Genomic DNA, 17,500 nt, shown 5'->3' with positions numbered 1-17,500 from the left:
CAATTACATAAACGGTTGCCCATTCGGTTCCTTTCATTTCTGCCGCCCTGCGCGCTTGCTTGGTGGTTAATGCCGCCACTAGGGCCCCGCTATACCGAAAAGTGACAACCTGCCCCCTGAGAAATGTGTGCCGAAACGTGGAACCTGGATTCAGGTTCCCTGGATTTCGAAAACCCCATTATCGTATTATGAGGAAACATCTGATCGCGCACCTTTGACCACGGCGGTCGCTCTTGGCGGTGGTGGTTGGGTCTCCGGCTCGCCCATCACCTTCTCCGCCCTTTTCCTTCCCTTTCGCATTGTCCTTTGGGACATTATGGGACGGATTTGCATGCCAAACAGTAACTAGCGATCGTTCGCGATCGCTTAGCAAACGCACACCGCTCCACGCGATCATTTGAGTCTCTCTCTTTCTTTCTCTCTCTCACTCACGCTCTCTCTCGTCGTGTGTGATTACCGAAATGGAAAGTGAAATTTCGGCAACATCCACCACCACTACCACTAGCAGCAGCAACACTAGCTTTGTCCCAAAGTGCGACTAGCAGCAGGTGGCGATCGTGAGTCCGTTCGATCGCGAGCCCAAAAAGGAGGGCACCAGAGCGAAAGAGAGAGAGAGAGAGCGAGAGAGTGCGTGAGCACGACAATCACCCCTTTCGCTCTCGCGGTTTCTTTCCCTTTCCTTTGGTAGTGGGGGACAGTGGCTGAGTGTTGCCAAACCGTGGCTCGGCCGTGGACGAAACTCGCTAACAAGACAAGTGATTTGTGATCGGCCCACAACAACAGTAACTCCGATGTGGCTGGACAGTGGCGACCGAATTTTCGGGGGTCTTCTCCTCGCTCCCTCGCTCTCTCCGCGCCCCTTCTGCGAACAGGTTTATGGCGTAATCTGCTGGTTCGGAGTGCGCGCGTGGTGGAAGCCTTTTTGGTGGAATCCGAGCTCGGCGAGCTCTTCGAGCTTTCGACATGCGTCGCGTCTGTCTGCTTTGAGCAGGTTTTCGGTGAAAAGAGAATTTGGGAACCGCACCTCTCCCACCAACAAGACGATGGCCTGGTCTGGTCTCGATGGTACTGTCCCACTGTCCAGCCATGCAACGGTGTCAGAGCCATTCTCACGAATGCTGGTGCTGGTGCAACGCTGGGTTACCCTTCTGATGCGGGCTTGGCATGGGGTTACACCGTTAATTTGATTTCGAAATTCTTTCTGATCTTTCGGACGCACCACGAGCGACCGTACGACGGACAGATTATGAGATTTTTTTAATCTTCCCGTCTATCTCAATATCTGAAAGAACTGGGCGCCATTTTGAATTCTCCGAATCGCTGTCGTATGTGCTCATCACCATCCCGTTCATCACAGCATCATTCTGTCGCCTTTGGGAATGATAAAAGGAAGGAAAGGAAAAAGATATTCCAATCCCAATACCACACGACATCTGGTGCCGATCTGTGGTGCTTGATGGAGCAGCCGAGACCCTCTTGTCTGCCGTTGCGATGTGTGCGGCGTGAATATGCGAAGCAAAAATTTCATTTCGCACGGAACGCAGCCCAGTTGCAGTGATGATGCAGCTGCATATATGCATCAGCGAAGCGCTGCACTCTTATCTGCCGTGAGCTGCCGACCAACAGAAGACAGACCGACCTACCCCAACGTGAGCCCCGTTGTGACTGCCAAGCCACAAGAAGTTTGGTCGATCGCCCCCTGTTTTCCGCATCTTCATCTGGCGATGCGACTCGCTCTGTTTGATTGGTCAATTGCGAGGGTGCGCGACATCCATTCGCTGTGTCTTCGTCACCGTTTCTTCCCTTTCGCATGGCCCATGGCTACACCACCAGCATGCTAATGACCCAGTTCTCGGTTGCGGCAGCTCGCGTACTTGTTATTCATTTTTACACAGATGTCGCCGTTTTTTTTTTTTTTGGTGTGACGAAGAGGTCGCTCGATTCAGAGTGCAAGTGCACTCTCTACGGCTTCGGCAGAACGGTGTGTTCCTTACAGATGCAGATGTAAGACATCAACATAAAGCGAAAGGAACACAACGCAGCGTTACATAAAAGCCCTTCAAGGACTACAGAAGAGATAAAGAGAGAGGATATGCTTTGTTTAAAGAACGTACAATTGGCCAAAATGGTGCTAATCAAACGTATTCTTCGGTGCCTGGAATGAGGACATGTCCTGATATGGAGTCCTCTCTCTTTCTCTTTTTCAAGGAGAATCCATTTGCATGGTATTGTCTCGTACCGCGTTCCATTGACGCTGATGTTGAGTAGGCTTTACGGTAGTTGCGTTGCTAACGGCTTATGCTAGCAACGGCTTCACTCAATTCATCGCGAGACAGGATTCCCATTTTGAAGCGAAGAATATAAATCCTTGGCGCCGGTACAGCCACTGTTTTCCTATGAAAGCAGCTCTCTCACAAAGACTACACAGTTTGTGTTGGTACCGGATCGTATCCACAACACAAAGTACTCGATTGAAAAGTAGCTCAAGGTCGCGGTTGGTTGGTGGAATTAGTCCTCCCGGGAATCCCAGAACGTGTGTCCATTCGCCTGGTTCTCTCCTCGGTCGTTCGGATGCATTACCAATCTTGCACCATTTCTACATTCCATTCCACGGCCGATACGCGAGAACAATCTTCTTCCAACCGGATATGAGAGTCGTTCCTGATTCCTGCATGAGCTTTTCCCGTTTACCGGCGCCGTCTCGGAGTCTGGAAGACCGGTGCATCCACCGGAAGCGCTCGCTTCGGCCAAGATTTATCGATCTGTTTTTCCGACTGGTAAGCGACTGGTGTAGGACCACTAGGTACCCCACCACCACGCACTTCCATGACCTTGGCACTCCTTCTGCGACCTGAATTCCTTCGAACGAACGAACGAACGAACACGAAATCGTTTCGAGGATTTTTTGTGCAAAAAAAAAACAAATGGAGCGCGAATTCGAGAACGAATGGCGTCGTCGTCGTCGTCGTCGTCGCATCGATGGTACTGGGTATAGCGCGCATCCACGTTTGTTGCATCCATTTATCGATTTTCCTGGCGGCTGGTGGTTTCACCACCAACAGAGTATCTAGCTGGTGCTGCTGCCCGCGGGGGAAATCCATCCACTTCCGTTTGCTGTTTTGCTGTTCTCTCTCGTTCTCTCTCGCTCTCTTTGTGCTGGATAGAAGAACACCCCTCCGTCGAGGACTGTTTTCCGGTGTTTACAGGCAAGAAGGTTGCCGGCAACCGGTCGGTAGCAAATTTCCCGCCTTTCCGGTCCGATGGTGGTGGTGCTGCTGCTGCCGGTGCATTGTCGCTTGTACGGCGATGTTTTGTAGAATACGCTCTGAATCACGTGCTGCCTTTAACACACAATGAAAACACGTTGCGGAATCCCGTTTTTACTCTTTTGGAAAATCATTTTCACCAAGAAACGATCCTAGTCAAGCCTGGGCAGTGCCATATGTGTTATACAATCGCCTTGCCGAGAGGGAAAATTGCTGGAAAAGCCAACGCGCGCTCGCTCGATGCTGTGCTACGTTATGCCGTGTAATATGCTTTCCCCGCCGGCACGCTTCCGGCCAAACGCATCCACAAACCGCAGTCGCCCACATATACAGAGCCCTCTCCTCCTGCCAACCCCCATTACTCGGATGGGGATGGGAACCGGTTCCGATAAAATCTAGCACAAGGTCAACGCTAGAGAGTGGATATCGGATGGCTAGAGCAGCAACATCATCGTGTCAGACAGAGCGAGAGAGAGAGAGAGAGAGAGAGAGAGAGGGAAAGAGATCGAAAAAAGGGAAGGAGAGTGCAAGTGAGAGGGCCCAACTTTCGACATTATGCTCTTGGCGCTAGGCTCTGGCCGCTTGGTTGTCGATTATGCTGGATTGTTAGTTCCCATCGCCGCCTCTCTGTTTGCTGCTGTGTGTTTGTTTGTGTGCTTGTATGTGCTCGCCTAAGAGACGAGAATCGATCGACCAGATTTGAACGGAACACTTCATTCTAACGATAGATAGCGAGAGAGAGAGTGAGAGGGTGAGATCGTGCATCTTTTGATAGGTTCTTGTCTTTAAAAGGGGTCTCCATTACAATCCACAATGCGGCTCTCCTCACTGGAGCTGGAGAATGCGTGTTTTATTGTCGGGCGTGGAAAGAGTTGTTAAATGCAACTTCCACAAAACAATCCAATTAGCAACATTAACCAAGTTCTAGCCTTAGTTCATTCATTAATAAACCTTTGGCTGCACGAACCCCGTTTTTAACTCGACAAACATCAACTGATATCTTGGTGGAAGCTTATGCCCCACAGACCAGAGCACTGGAGAATGCAACCCCCTTTCCGTAGCGTGAGAAAGATATCCAAAACAGACAGACAGATACCAGATCCAGAACCAGAATTGCCTTCTTGTTTGCTGCTGGAGTGGAGCGGAGGTTTTCTGGTACGCGAGGCGAGTGCTGCACTAACCGGCAACCGTGGTAAATGCGCCCGGCCCGAGATTCTTGGGCAAGGTTCTGTGCGAATGGCGCCGCAACAGAGCGAGAACCGTGGCAACGCGCAACGAGGCGAAGAGAAAGAAATTGGAACAACGCGGCGTGCGGCGAGGGGTGGGATGTAGAATTTTGGAGCAGCGCAAGGCAGGAAAGGGTTTCGGGGGGACCATGTATTTCATTTTTACCCCTTTTCTGGTGCGTTTCCTGGGCGAGCGCTTGAATCAATAAGTGCAGTTGCTGAATAGTGGTCTCCATCAGTAGAGTCTTAAGTAGGAGTCACAGAAATTTAATTTTTTGCATCATGTTCTGTAACATGTTGGCCTAAATTGTGAACCTTTCAAGTGTATTGTATAACAAAACAAATGGATTCTATCACTCATTAGACAGTCCCTTTGAATTTTATTAATTTAATTGATCCTTTTAACACAACATAATTATGGACAATTTGTTATTTCAGGCCATTTTGCCTGATAATAATTATTTAGAAGAACTCAAAATGCTGTAAAAAATGAAACCATTTGTAATTTCTAAGAAGAGAATACATAATTGCCTGGAAAGCATCCATTTTTGTACCTCATATGCTCCAGCACTGAGCACATGCGATGTTGATTGTAAAAAGGAAATTTCTCCTACAACACTTGTCTGGAATTCGCTTGCTTTATTGTTCTGTCCATTTTCTTCAAAAACCTTCTTAAAAATTCTTGAAAAAGAATAGTTGCAAAGAGCAATAATATTATTGACTAATATTCACGAAAAATCGTCGAATTCATTACAAATATCAATGATAGTCTTCCCCCAAAATAAGTCATCTGCTTCAAAAGTCCCCGGGACCGGAGAATTAAAGTGCTCGAGTCCCAATCGAGTCCAGCTGTCTTTCGGCGGACCCATCTGGCCTGGTCTGTTTGCAACTGGAGCTGGAAACGGTCCGGACACCCGCGGATCTGGTCCAAATTCATCGCGCGCGCAGTGCAGTACCGGATGGCGGTCGATTTGTGCAAATGACGTCTTCACCAGCACCGAAGCACAGAAGCAAACAGAACAATAGTGACTCACCATCCCCCTAAAAGACACACACAGGCCCACCAGGGGTTGGCCAAGACGACAAGGCACGTTCTGCTGTGAGACAACAAGGATATGCTCGCTCCGTTCTCTTGCGCTTCTTGTTGTTGAGCGAGAGCGAGAGAAAGAGAGAGGGAACGAACGAAATGCGAGAGCACACGCCAGCAAGTAGAGTGACCTAGTTCTCCGTGCGCCGCACACACCGCAATCCGCAAGGGATGCCAACCCCCGGCCTCGATTCCTCGATTCCATCATCCCCCTTGGCTTGGCTGTGGCTTTGGATTTATGAACTCGTTTCATTCGTGGTGGACTCGTTCTCGTCCGCTCGCTCGCTCGCTCGTTCGTTCGTTTGGCGGCGGCGCAAAAAGTTATTAAAAGCGGAATTTACATTTCGTTCGCTCGGCATTTCGGTGTGCGTGCCTGTGTATGCATGTCCTCGCCCCCAGGGGGTGTCCTGGCCTCCTCTCTGGCCGAGTGGCCAAGTGTCCTCCTTGCACCGGCATCGATTGGTTTGGTTTCGGGTCCGGATTCGTGTACCCTCATTTAATTCCGATTTGCACGTTCCACGACTCGTTCCGTCATGCAACAGGTTCTCGTGCAGCCGGCCCCTTCGCTCTCTTTTTTCCCTCCTGGATTTTTTGGGGGGCTGGAAAGAATATTAATTACCCGCGTCGTTGGCGTTTGTTGGAAAGGTGTTGACCAAGAGACGGCCATCACTACGGCGACGACGACGTTGCGTGCGTTTTGGTGCGGGCGCAATCACATTGTCATGCCAGTCACGTGTCAGATAGTAGTGTCCCCGACGCCTGACGGTGTGGCGTAATAGCACATTAGGGGCTACTACTACGGCGAAGGTGTTGAGATTCGTTTTAGGCGTTATCAGGAGTAGGTGTTTATGATCCACCAAACTGGGGGCGAGTGAGATGGCTAACTGACTGAAACCCCGTTGATCGATGTTTGTTTTAATGAGCATGTTTTGTAAATCATTTTGCATGCTTTTAAACAAACCATCTGGGCACGCGATCATTCAAGTCACCAACCTGATCGCTCGCTCACTCGCTTACCTGCTTGTTGACCGTCAGTGCACCGATGGATGTTGTCCAGCATTTGCATTCCCAAAACAAAAACCCCCCCTTTTCGTTCGTCTCCATCACATTCCTTAATAGTGGTCACCCGCACCCCACGCTACGATCATAGAGAAGGGGTTGCGCTCTCGCTTTTCTCGCTCGAACCTCGGTGAACGGGCTGCTCACTAGGTAGCTCTCACTTCGCGCTGCTCACCGAGCACCAATCTGATGACGAAATCGAACGCGCGCTACGATCGAAAGCGAACTATCGCGGGGGAACCGGCGGTGGCAGTCCATTGGCGGTAGAAGAGAGGGCACAACACTTTTCGTCTTGCGTCCGTCCGGCCTGGCCTGCATCCGCCGTGGCGTGCGCTCACGCCCGAGATGCGATGAGGTAATCTCTCATCATCAGGGCGCGCGCGCGCGCCTCACCAAGCAAGAAGCGAGTTTCCTCACTTTCCTCCGACGTGGAACCGGTTGTTGTGGTGGGGTGGTTTTGCGGGCCGGGTTGAAAGTGAGTGTGCGGCGGCTCCTAGACGGGCCGCCAAGCAGCCAAAGATCGGAACACAGCACGTGAGATAGAGTAGCGTCGTTGTTGTTGTTGCTGGATTGGGCTTGGGGGTTGCGGGTGGTGGTAGCTGCTGCTGCTGCTGCTGCTGCGTGACGAAGTTGCCGGAGTTGCCTTGGCTGGCCAGTCGGCCGGCGGTCACTGGGTGGGGGAGCAGATTGGCAGTGGTGGGGCCTTTCGTAAAGTCGGGCCCGGCCCGCTTCGTGAGTTTTGTCTGTTTCGCTCCACCACCATGCTGCCACTACCTCTGCCAGGTCCTCCAAGTTATGCATTGATTAATCGTGTACGGGACGGTGCACAAGTAGGTCATGCCAGTACGGGACGGCACGATGCTGCTGCTGCTGCTGCTGGTGCTGGGGGGCTTCGGAAGGAAACGGATCGGAAGCGCTGCTCACACAGGAGAGAGAGGGAGAGAGTGAGAGAGATGATTGTCCCCACCAAACCCCGCTTTTTGTATCTCTCTTGGCAGCTTCGCTCTCGCGCTGCACCCCTTCAACGACGGCGGCGTCCGCGGCGGATGTTGTCACGCGGTTCGCCTGCTTGGATGGATGGATGGTTGCTGCCGAGAAGCTTGTACACCAATTGTCTTGCTGCTGCTGCTGCTGGTGCTAGTAGGGGCCGTGTCTTTGTGTTAGTTGTGTGTCTCAGCAAACTATTGCGAAGACGACAGATGGACCCAGAGAGGCAGCGGCGAGCGGGCGCAAAAAAAACAGCAACAAAAAACCACCCTAAAAGCGCCTCAAAACTGGCGGCATTTATGCCGCCATCCATTAGCATGATGACGCGGAGCATGATGAGAGCATAAAGGAGGGGAGGCAGCGATTATTGCGTTCTGGCTTTTGCTCACAGCACTGGCTGCGATGCGTTGCTGCAATCGATGACGCAGACGCCAGCTTTCGAGTTCCAGAAGCGAGAGATTTTCGTTTTCTTTTGAGGAATTCATTAACTCCGGTTAGGGAGCTGCTTTTTACTGCTGGGATCTAGTTAACTTTGACCACACGCCTGCTCTGATCTGCTCCTGCTTGTTTTGTTGGAAGGAGTTGGAGGAACCATAACCTTAAAAAGGCACGTGGCAATCAATCAATCCCGCTCGATATCCGTGTGTCATAAGTGACTGATTGCGCCTACGCCCCTGATTGCCTCGTGTCCGCCGACACGCGTGCCCGTCTCGGAAGGATTCGAATTTCTGTTCCACATTGCATAATGCGCCATGCAGCAGCAGCAGCAGCAGCAGCAGCATAGGCAACCGACGAGTACTGACTTTGTTGCTGGTGTTGCCGCGATCGGATGTGTAACAGCATGCTGCACATGCCACCGCCACCACCACCACCACTACTGGTGTGTGATGCATTGCAAAAGCATCGACAACGCACCAATGGCGTACGGAACGCAGCCGGATCCGCCGTTCTGTGCGTTTCGGTGTCTCCAAAGCCGGTGGAACTCGTTTTCGCTCGTCGCTGGCGCACTGTGTCGCCATTTAGAACCTTTTTAGGGGGGTTAAGGTGGTGGTAGAGTTCGCGAACTGTTTTAGCGCTTAGTCTTGGGCTGCCTTGCTGCCGCTATAACTCAGCGCCAGCGACCAACTTTAGTACCTGCCTGGGCTGTCATTGCGGTTTTGAGGTGGCCGCACCAGCACCCGCGCGTGTATGTGCATTTGCTTTTACGAACCGGTCGAAGGAAGGAAATGGATGTTGCACACCACCCACCACCGCCACACCATGCATGCTTGTCGATTATGCTGCTCACTAGGGTTGCAGCGCGGTTGCGAATTGCGGCTACGACGACGACGACGACGACGACGGCTGCCACTTGCCACTGGTTCCGTTCGAGAAGGCTCGGCTGCAGGTTGTGCGTGCAGCCCCTGGTGTTTGTATGCACGATCCCTTGTAAGAATGTGTGGTGGAGGGTGGCTTTTCGAAATCACCCCCTCAGAACGCGGGCAGTGCATAGCAGTGAGAGGCCTAGCACTTGCAATCCATCGCACCGAGTGCATTTCCAAGCATTGCGTTCCAAATGGAAAGCGGCGCGACGTTGAAGTAACGCATGGAAAACGGACAAGAAGGGAGAGGGTTGCTAAGCAGGTTTCTCGATCGCTTCTCAAGAATAAAACCAAACACAGGTGCCCACACGCCCAGATTTGGACTCAAGATTCATGCTTTTAATGCTGCTCCCTCTTGAGGATGATAACAGCATTTCAATCACACCGCCGATCAACAACTGTTTTCACTCAACGGACGCGGAATGTCTGTCTATCCGAAGCGATGGCATCGACGTACAAATTGGTTTGGCCATTGGCTGCGATAACCTCGTTCTCGCGCACACACTGGAAAACATTCCGATTCCACCTCTACTCCGATCGATCCGTATTCCATCCATTTGGTTCCGTTCGCACGGCTACACTGCGGCGATCTGAAGTAACCGGATTGCGGGATTGGGCAATCGAGTTGGCGCTGCTGCTGGTGCTGCAGTTGCTGCACCTCTCCTTCGAGTGGCTTGTTCGCTGGGTTTCGCTTTTCATGTTGCTTTTTGTGCGATTTACCATGGGCCCCCTCGCGTTCCATTCCGTTCCATTCCGAGGCAAATTTATTGTTCACGCGACTGGTTTTGCGCTTGCAGAAGCGGCCTATGGTTCTGGATTAATGCTGCTGACCAGAACGCGTGGAGCAAATTGAATTTCTTGTTGGGCCGAAAGGGGGTGGAAAACTTCCTTCTCCTTCTTTCGCCCTTTTTCGGTTTCGCATTCCTTTGCTGCCTTGCTCTTGCTGGTATCGACGACCGTTCGGATCGTAGATTTTGTACTATGAGCTGTGCCGGTGTTTGAACATTATTGACGCAAATTGGACGTTTGTAAAACCTTTTGCACCAAAAGCCAGCATGGAGAGAGGCATTGCACACCCCATTGCAGGGCGCCTCCCGGGCCGCAACTCATTAGCGAGAGCAAGTTATTGATTTAACAAACGTTTGCACGACCCATCGATGGGGTACGGCTTCATCATCACCTCATAATTCATCATCGTGCCATCATCATCATTGTCGGTGCCAGTGCGAAAAAATGCATTTTAATGAGCAAACCGCGACCGATGCTGGTCGCTTTTAATTATCGCTTTTCTTGGCCCGAACGCTCGTGAAACGCGGGGATTGACCTGATTTCAATTTCGGGCCACCGGTGCTGGTGGTGTGTGCGCGCGCCAGGAGAGTGTGCCTGTGTTTGTGTCCTGCCGGCGAACGAGGCGTGCTAGGCGCCTCCATCACTCCGATGCGCCATCCGATGCTCATCCTTTGCTCGATCGATCGCTCGCTCATTTCATCTCACCTCACTGGCCATTTGCATTTGGTTCAGCTGTGGCACTGGCGGATACTGGGAATGCAAAAAACCAGGCTAAAAACTAATGCCCGATACGTTCTGTTCTCTCTTCTCGATTGCAGGTATGTTTTTGTGTCGTATAGATCCGATTTGTGAACCCAAAATGGAGTCGTGAGTCCTTAGTCTATGTTTGCGAATGGGTAATGTTCCAAAGAAACTCTCGAGAGCAGGAAATGCATCAACCTGTCGGTCTGACTCAAACAGCTGACTCGAACTCGGACCACAATCAGGTCACCCAGTACGCGAATGTCCCAGATTACGCTGCATCTTGGCGTCGATGGCGGTTGCGGTGGCGTCTACTGCGTCAACTGAATCCATCACCACCACCAACACCAGCATCGTGACCTATCTGTTGCTTTCCGTTTCACGAAAGTCACGATGTCTGTGTGTCTTTGGTTCCTTCTTCCCGACCTTGACCTACTCTGCGGACCGGGAGCAATCGGGATCAACCGGGAACAAGAGATAGAGGAATGTTGTTTACCTAAAACGAGTACGAGTGCGTGAGTGAGAGGGAAGCATGTTTGTCTTAAAATATAACGCCCCGCGTCCTGCGAGAAAAAAAAACACTCCCCAAAAAGACTCAGGAGAGACACAGCGAGAACATCGTTATCGCGCGCGCACCAAGACGCAGACCACCACCTTCTCGCAGCTGTTGGCGCGACGGTGTCTTGTCGGCATGTCTGGTCTGAGCTTGTGTGAGAGACTGTATCGCCACCCTCCCACCGCCCGAATTTCACCCCATTCCGGTGTTTCTTATCATTGTCATACGCACCCCAATCTTGTCTTGTGGTTTTGATTTTGATTGGCGTCGAGCGCCGCCGTAGTGCCGTTCGAGTTACTCACGCTCACACTGCACCACGCCACAGAATTGTGCTAATTTTTCGGCGTCTGATTCAACAGAAAACAAGTGAAGAATTGGGTCAGCGTAATACGAGGGAGAAGGGGTGCTAATTGGCACGCTCTGGCGCTTCTGCTGCTGCTGCTGCTTCAAGTGTATGTGGAGCAGTGGCTCGCAGTCTTTAAACAGCTGCCGAGTTCTTTCGCTGATGATTGGCGCCCAGCACCAAACACGAAGCCATCGTCGTACAAAGTCGTCTCTCTCACGCTGTTGAATGGATGCTTTCAAAGGGATTTGGTGATAGTTTTGTATTCTAATTCAGAGTGCGCATTAGAACGCACGCACACCCGCATATGCTGGTGGCATGCTGTGTTACTAGAACTAAGGGGTCTCGAATGGTCGATACGAGAAGAATGTGGGCCACGACATAGAAAGAGCGAAAGAGAGAGCGAGAAAGGGAGAGAGAATATGTTTACATTGCGTAGCATTATTAGGTGATAAGATTAGCGAGCTGTGCCAGATTCTATTCCGACCACAGGCCGAAAGGAAGACGAAGGTTAGTGGGGCAGCGTCTCAAGGCAGGGACCAGGGTGGCCACCGGGGCGTGTAGGAACAGATTATTTTTGTTTTTCAACCCAGCAACCATCCCAAAAAATGATGGAATCGTTCGTTTGATTTGATGTTGAGCGTGCGAGGGCAGATTCATTTGCAGGATCATCATGATCATGGATTATGCAGCCCTCTGCGTGCCTCTGTATGTGGCAATAACTGTCAACACCTTGACAGCAATTAGCATTAGGAGGCTGGCGCACCCGCTCCTGCCTTACCTAATCGGAAGAAGCATCCTTCCAATTATCACCTTTCCGTGGACGCTTCATTGGCAAATGGAGCTACGCGCGTGAAGCACTGGCTGGAAGCGCATTGCAACACGCATATTTCTCGTAAAGTGTGTGGACACGCTCTACACACGGCCAACGAGGTATGGCTGTGAGAGGCAACAATCTTCTACGATGTTATTTAATGTTTGCTCGGTCGCGAAGATGCAAAGTCGCGAAACGTGCGTACAGGAAGCGACAAGCAGACAGGAACTGCTCAACTCCTTCAAGAGGAAGGTAGTCGAAGACGGGCCTGCATACTTACACAAGCTGTAAGTCCCACTCAACGCGCGAGAGGTGTCGCTGAGCTGAGTACGAGCATCGCGTTTTGCAATCCTCAAACATCCACTCCCCTGGCGGTCTACCATCAAACCGGATGGTGCGAGGGGAGTAAAATCAAACAAAAACATTTACCAAGCGAAGGTATCAGCTACCTTCTAATGGTGGTTTCGCTTTCCGCGGTGGCATTCCCTTTCACCTTTGCTTCTGATGATGCGCATGGGTTTTTAATTAAAATTTGGAACCATCCCACGCCAGGACAGGGTTGGCTTCTGGTTGGTGGTGCTTGGAACATCCAGGCAGCAGAATGGTGCCGATCAGAAGAGTAGACTCGATCATCGATCGAATCGAAGACGATCACATTCACTTTTGCTCGCTTCCATCACAGAAAACACACACTTGGGTGCGTATGTAGCAGCGTGGCAGCATCCTCATCTGCTTCGGCGATTGTGTTTGTGCTGAAGAGATCGTGGTGGTGCCGCTAATTTGTTGATGAGCCATCGCAATGCCCCAATGATGACACTGCAACGCGGTGGCTCATCACGTTCGCTCGTATCGCTCGCTCCAGTGACACACAGCCAGCCAGCGAGTCAGTCAGTCAGTCAGTCAGTCAGTAAGCCACTCGGTTGATGTTGCGTAAGCGCAACGATGGTGGCTTCTGGCTGCCACCGAGATGAGGCTCGCACGCTGTTTGTGTTGGTAGTGATGTTGTTGCTGCTGCTGCTGCTGGCGATGACACGATTTGCTTTTGCTCATCAAGATGAGCCCAACGGCCAACAAAAAACGATGAGGCCAAATTAATTTGGATCTTTCTCATCCTCATCATCATCAACGACCGCCGTACGATTGCGTCGTCGTCGTCGTCGTTGTCGTCGGGGAGATAATTTGGCGATCATCGTTGGAGGTCGATCATCATCAATCGGTATAGGCTCGTATTGATGGTTTTCGACACTCACGCCTCCCGGGCCCCAAACAACAGAACAGCGAACGAACGGCAAATTTGGCATTGGGTGGCGGCACATGATTGGCCCCCTCTCAAACCCCCCGCGCGGATGATGGTGATGAAGAAATTATTCACGCACGACTTGAGCGACCCTCAGCGATCAGCAGCGCAGCGATCAACAACGATGAGCCACCGGGGGCGGGTGGTTAAGCAATCACGAGATCATCACGCTTAGCGGGGACAACAAAAGCGAAAAGTGGATTGGATTGAGCAATGGCGGTGGCGGATGGTTGGAAAATCGGAAAAACTCGTCTCCGGACAGCTTTAATTGCGTGGTCGCGGTGGAAAAGCATTAATTTCCTCCGCCGGAATCGGCTTTGCTGATGGCTTTCCGTCAGTAAATGACATTTTGGGGGTTGGATCATCAAAGCAAACTGAACTTGGGTTCGTCCTGCGGTTCGTACTACGAGTAGTCCATGCTGCCGGTGTTGGTGTTGCCTACTGTGGTGATAATGGTGTCGTGCACGCTGCGCGGGGCTCGACACACGAAACTTTATTGATTTCATAGCCACCTTGACCTAAATTCGGGTGGATTCGTGCTTAGACCGCGACCGCTGCACGCTCCGTCTTCGTCGTCGTCGCAATGTGGCGTTGCGCGTGGCTGCCATTGAGGGGGCCTGAGAGAGCTGGACAGCGTAGAGGAGTATGCTAATGAGACAGCAAGAGAGCTGCGTGTGATAACGATTTCGTGGTTCTCGCATCTTACTCAGCAGCATATGGTCGAGGTTTTCGTAGATTTCCTGTTGGTTAGTTTTTTCGTAATTCTGCTTCTCGATTGCGTTCCAAAAATAGTGTTTCAAAGCGCCGTGAAATCTTACGAACCATTTGCCAGCTCATTGCACAAGCTGAACTCTTTAGAAAACTAAAAAATATGCCACCAATCATTACATAAAGGTTCACCAGAAAAAAAGAAACCAATCAAGCAGCATAAACTCTGGAAAAACAACGGAAGCCCAGGGTTTCGATTACGCAGAACACAAATGAGCTCCTAATTATATTTTCCGAATTCCCATCTGACCGTGCACGACGGACTGGACTCCTACCGAGCTCGTCGCGATAGTTCGTGAAAATCTCCGCGCACGCTAGCCGGTCGGTCGGTTCGCGATGGTTGCGCGAGTGGGTTGTCTGCCTTGACATTGGCCCAGATCAGCGGTCTCTATTGCCGTGGACTCGGCCTCGAGCGCAATTTCTTCTTCTATTACCAGTAATAGTCCCCGTGTGCCACCGTCGCCTCCTCGAGGGGTCCCTCCGGAGGCCGTCTCGAGCGTGGCCGTTGTGCAACGCGAACGTGAACGACGCGCAAAAGGGTTCGCCCCGGCACTCGCACTCTATTGAGCGAGGAAAACCCCCCGCCCGAATGAAATGGAAACGCAAAAACGAAGAAGAAAGTGGTTTTATGCTGCAACTGGAGAGTGAAAGAGAGAGAGAAACAGAGTGGACTAGCTGGCTAGCTGGCCTAGGGTCTAGGCTGCTGCTGCCGGTGGTCCCGTTCCTCCGGGGATGAAGTAATAGAGTTAACTATTAATCATCTCGTTAGTTTTTCCAGTTCGTTTTGGTGCCACGTTCGCGTCGTGGTTCTCTTTCTTTCTCTCTCCCTCTTTTTACCACGCAACTACACCGGGAACCACTATTTATGCGCACGTAGACGGGAGGCGACATTGGCCCCTTAACCATTAGAGGCAAGCCAATCCGATTTGTTTTGCTCCCGGGGGCCACCGCCACCGCAATGGCAATGAAAGTGAAAACCTATCGCTCGGACGATGATGGTGGAGGTTGGAGCAGGGAAATGCAGCATGGCTTGTGTGCAGCATGGCATACATATGTTGTGTGCTTCGTTTGCATATTTGCCACTGACCTTGGTGCAGGCAGGAGGAATGGGTTGCTGTGTTGATTGGATCTCGTACTCTCGCTAGGATGCGATCAGTAGCTCCGTGTCCGTCGGTGTGTATGTTGGGATTCTGTTATGCTAGGTGATTGTCGAGTCGAGAAAACTCACTGCTGCTTGCTTGAGGAAACAAATTGTTTTCTTTACGAATGTGTTTATTTTCGTATAATTTGCTGCTAGCGAGCAGACATAACAAGACGTTGAGGCTGTTTTCTTTTGATCAAACATCATTTTTAATGTAAGACATGGAATAAAATGCCGTTAAGGCAACATTAGAACAGACAACCACAACTTATGTTGCAATCAGGCGCTGTTTATGTTCTAAATCTTGACCCCCCTCTAATGTGAGCATTCGAATGTTGTCTGTTTAATGCTATTTATGCCCAGACAAACAAGTGAATGTAACGAGAAGTGTTGAGCAGAAGTCTGGCATTATCTATCGGGACCCTGCGACGACGACGACGACGACGACAGCGGGAAAAAGGTTGGCTTTTAGATTGTGCTGTCTCATGCGCGCCACTATGGTCGCGTTGGTATGTAGTGTCCAACATAAATTCCAACATCACCGTTGGCGGTAGCGGCAAGGTTCACCCTATCGCTCGGCCAGAGGGATAAAAACGGTAATGGATTCGATACATTAACCGGACAGCCAGCCACTGCAGACGGGGTGTGTCAGCCTCCCGGGCGAGGTGGCCACAGTGGGCAGAGGAGACTATGCCACTCCAGTCCAGTGATCCAAGATGGAAGTTTCATTTTCACCAAAGGTCCACGGTTGCGCGGATCGAGTTGGCCACCAATTAGACGGAGTAGGCGACGCGGACCGTTTATGCTCGCTCAGCGCAGCACTCCGCGTTGGTTCGTAAATCAATTTTCACTTCGAAGCACATCATTAGACCATCGGCTGTGGCTCGACGATACCATCTCCCGTCCTGTGCCCGCGAGAGGTGTGACGAATTTTAATACCCCGTGGACTGTGGTGGAACGCGTGCAAGCAATTACTTGTTGCAAATGTTGCTTGCACCAACACACCCACCCACCCACAAAAAGTGGACCCCAAAAGGGTGGCCGGTGGGTTCTCTGTTGTTGCAATCCCGAGCTGCAATTCTATTAACTCTCCCAGGGTTTGTGACGTGTGTATGCTACTGCTGCCGCTAGTGATCAAGTAATGGTCATTGTTTACCGTGGGGGGGTTGCTCATACGTAATTCTGTCGCCACCACTGTCGTTGGGTCAAGCCACAAAAGGCGTGCAGCTCATAAACAATCAACATTAGCCGGTCACCACGAACCGCGTGGCCATTTTCTGTTTCTGTCTCCAGCATAATAATAATAAAATTTACCACCAACCAACAAGGGGAGTTGGTTGGTGGCCATTTCGCGGTTTCGCACGACCTCTTACCTCTCCACAACATCTACATATTCAGAGTGGCTTCGACGCGTTTTCGTCACGAAGGAGACGCTCATCCAGTTTGGTTTGCTTGGATTGACTTCGAACTCGAGCAGCACTGCGGTTCGGGCATCCGGGATGGGAAGAACTTTCTCTTCCACACCGCCATTGCTTGCCTGCCATTTCCGGTGGTGGTCCGGTGGCGCTCACATTAGTGTGCTGCCGACCGTGTCGCGCATCAGCCTAGCGAGCGACTTGCCCGAAAGTGCGAAAAGCCCTTCCAAGCACATTATGCTGTTCCCGTTATGTGGGCCTTTCCTTCTCGAATGGTGGGGTTTTCGGTCGTCGAGAAGGGCCCAGGAGGAGTCGAAGTGCAACAGGTATGATGCCCTCGAATGTGCATCGTACCGTAGCGCGCCGACATGCTCACTCCACACCGGTCACCACCCACCGGGAATTTCGGGCGCACCGAAATACAAAGGCGCGCGCGTCCGAAATGCATCGCTGCATCGCTCGATGTCTGGCCAGGCGAGGGGGAACACATACCGAAAGTTGGCAATTTACTGCACCGTAACATAAAAACATAATTATTTGGCGAACCGGCAGTAGCGCAGGGTGGAAAGAGCACTCGTGCCAAAAGATGTGCCGGTTCGCTGGACAACTGGGCCAACTCATCCTGCCTCACCCGGCGCGGCCGTCCATCC

At 51.4% G+C, this 17,500-nt stretch overlaps 1 protein-coding gene across 8 annotated transcripts in view; it reads left to right on the top strand.

Annotated features, from left to right (window-relative positions):
* LOC126578638 (nuclear hormone receptor FTZ-F1-like) overlaps positions 1–17,500 on the top strand; it is an 87,303-nt gene that overhangs the window by 51,812 nt on the left and 17,991 nt on the right. The gene's annotated exons all lie outside the window — the stretch shown is intronic.

This window comes from Anopheles aquasalis, chromosome 3 (genome assembly GCF_943734665.1).
Source record: "Anopheles aquasalis chromosome 3, idAnoAquaMG_Q_19, whole genome shotgun sequence".
NCBI lineage: Eukaryota > Metazoa > Arthropoda > Insecta > Diptera > Culicidae > Anopheles > Anopheles aquasalis.
Note: the sequence above shows the minus strand (reverse complement) of the source record. Positions and strands in the feature narration are given on the sequence as shown.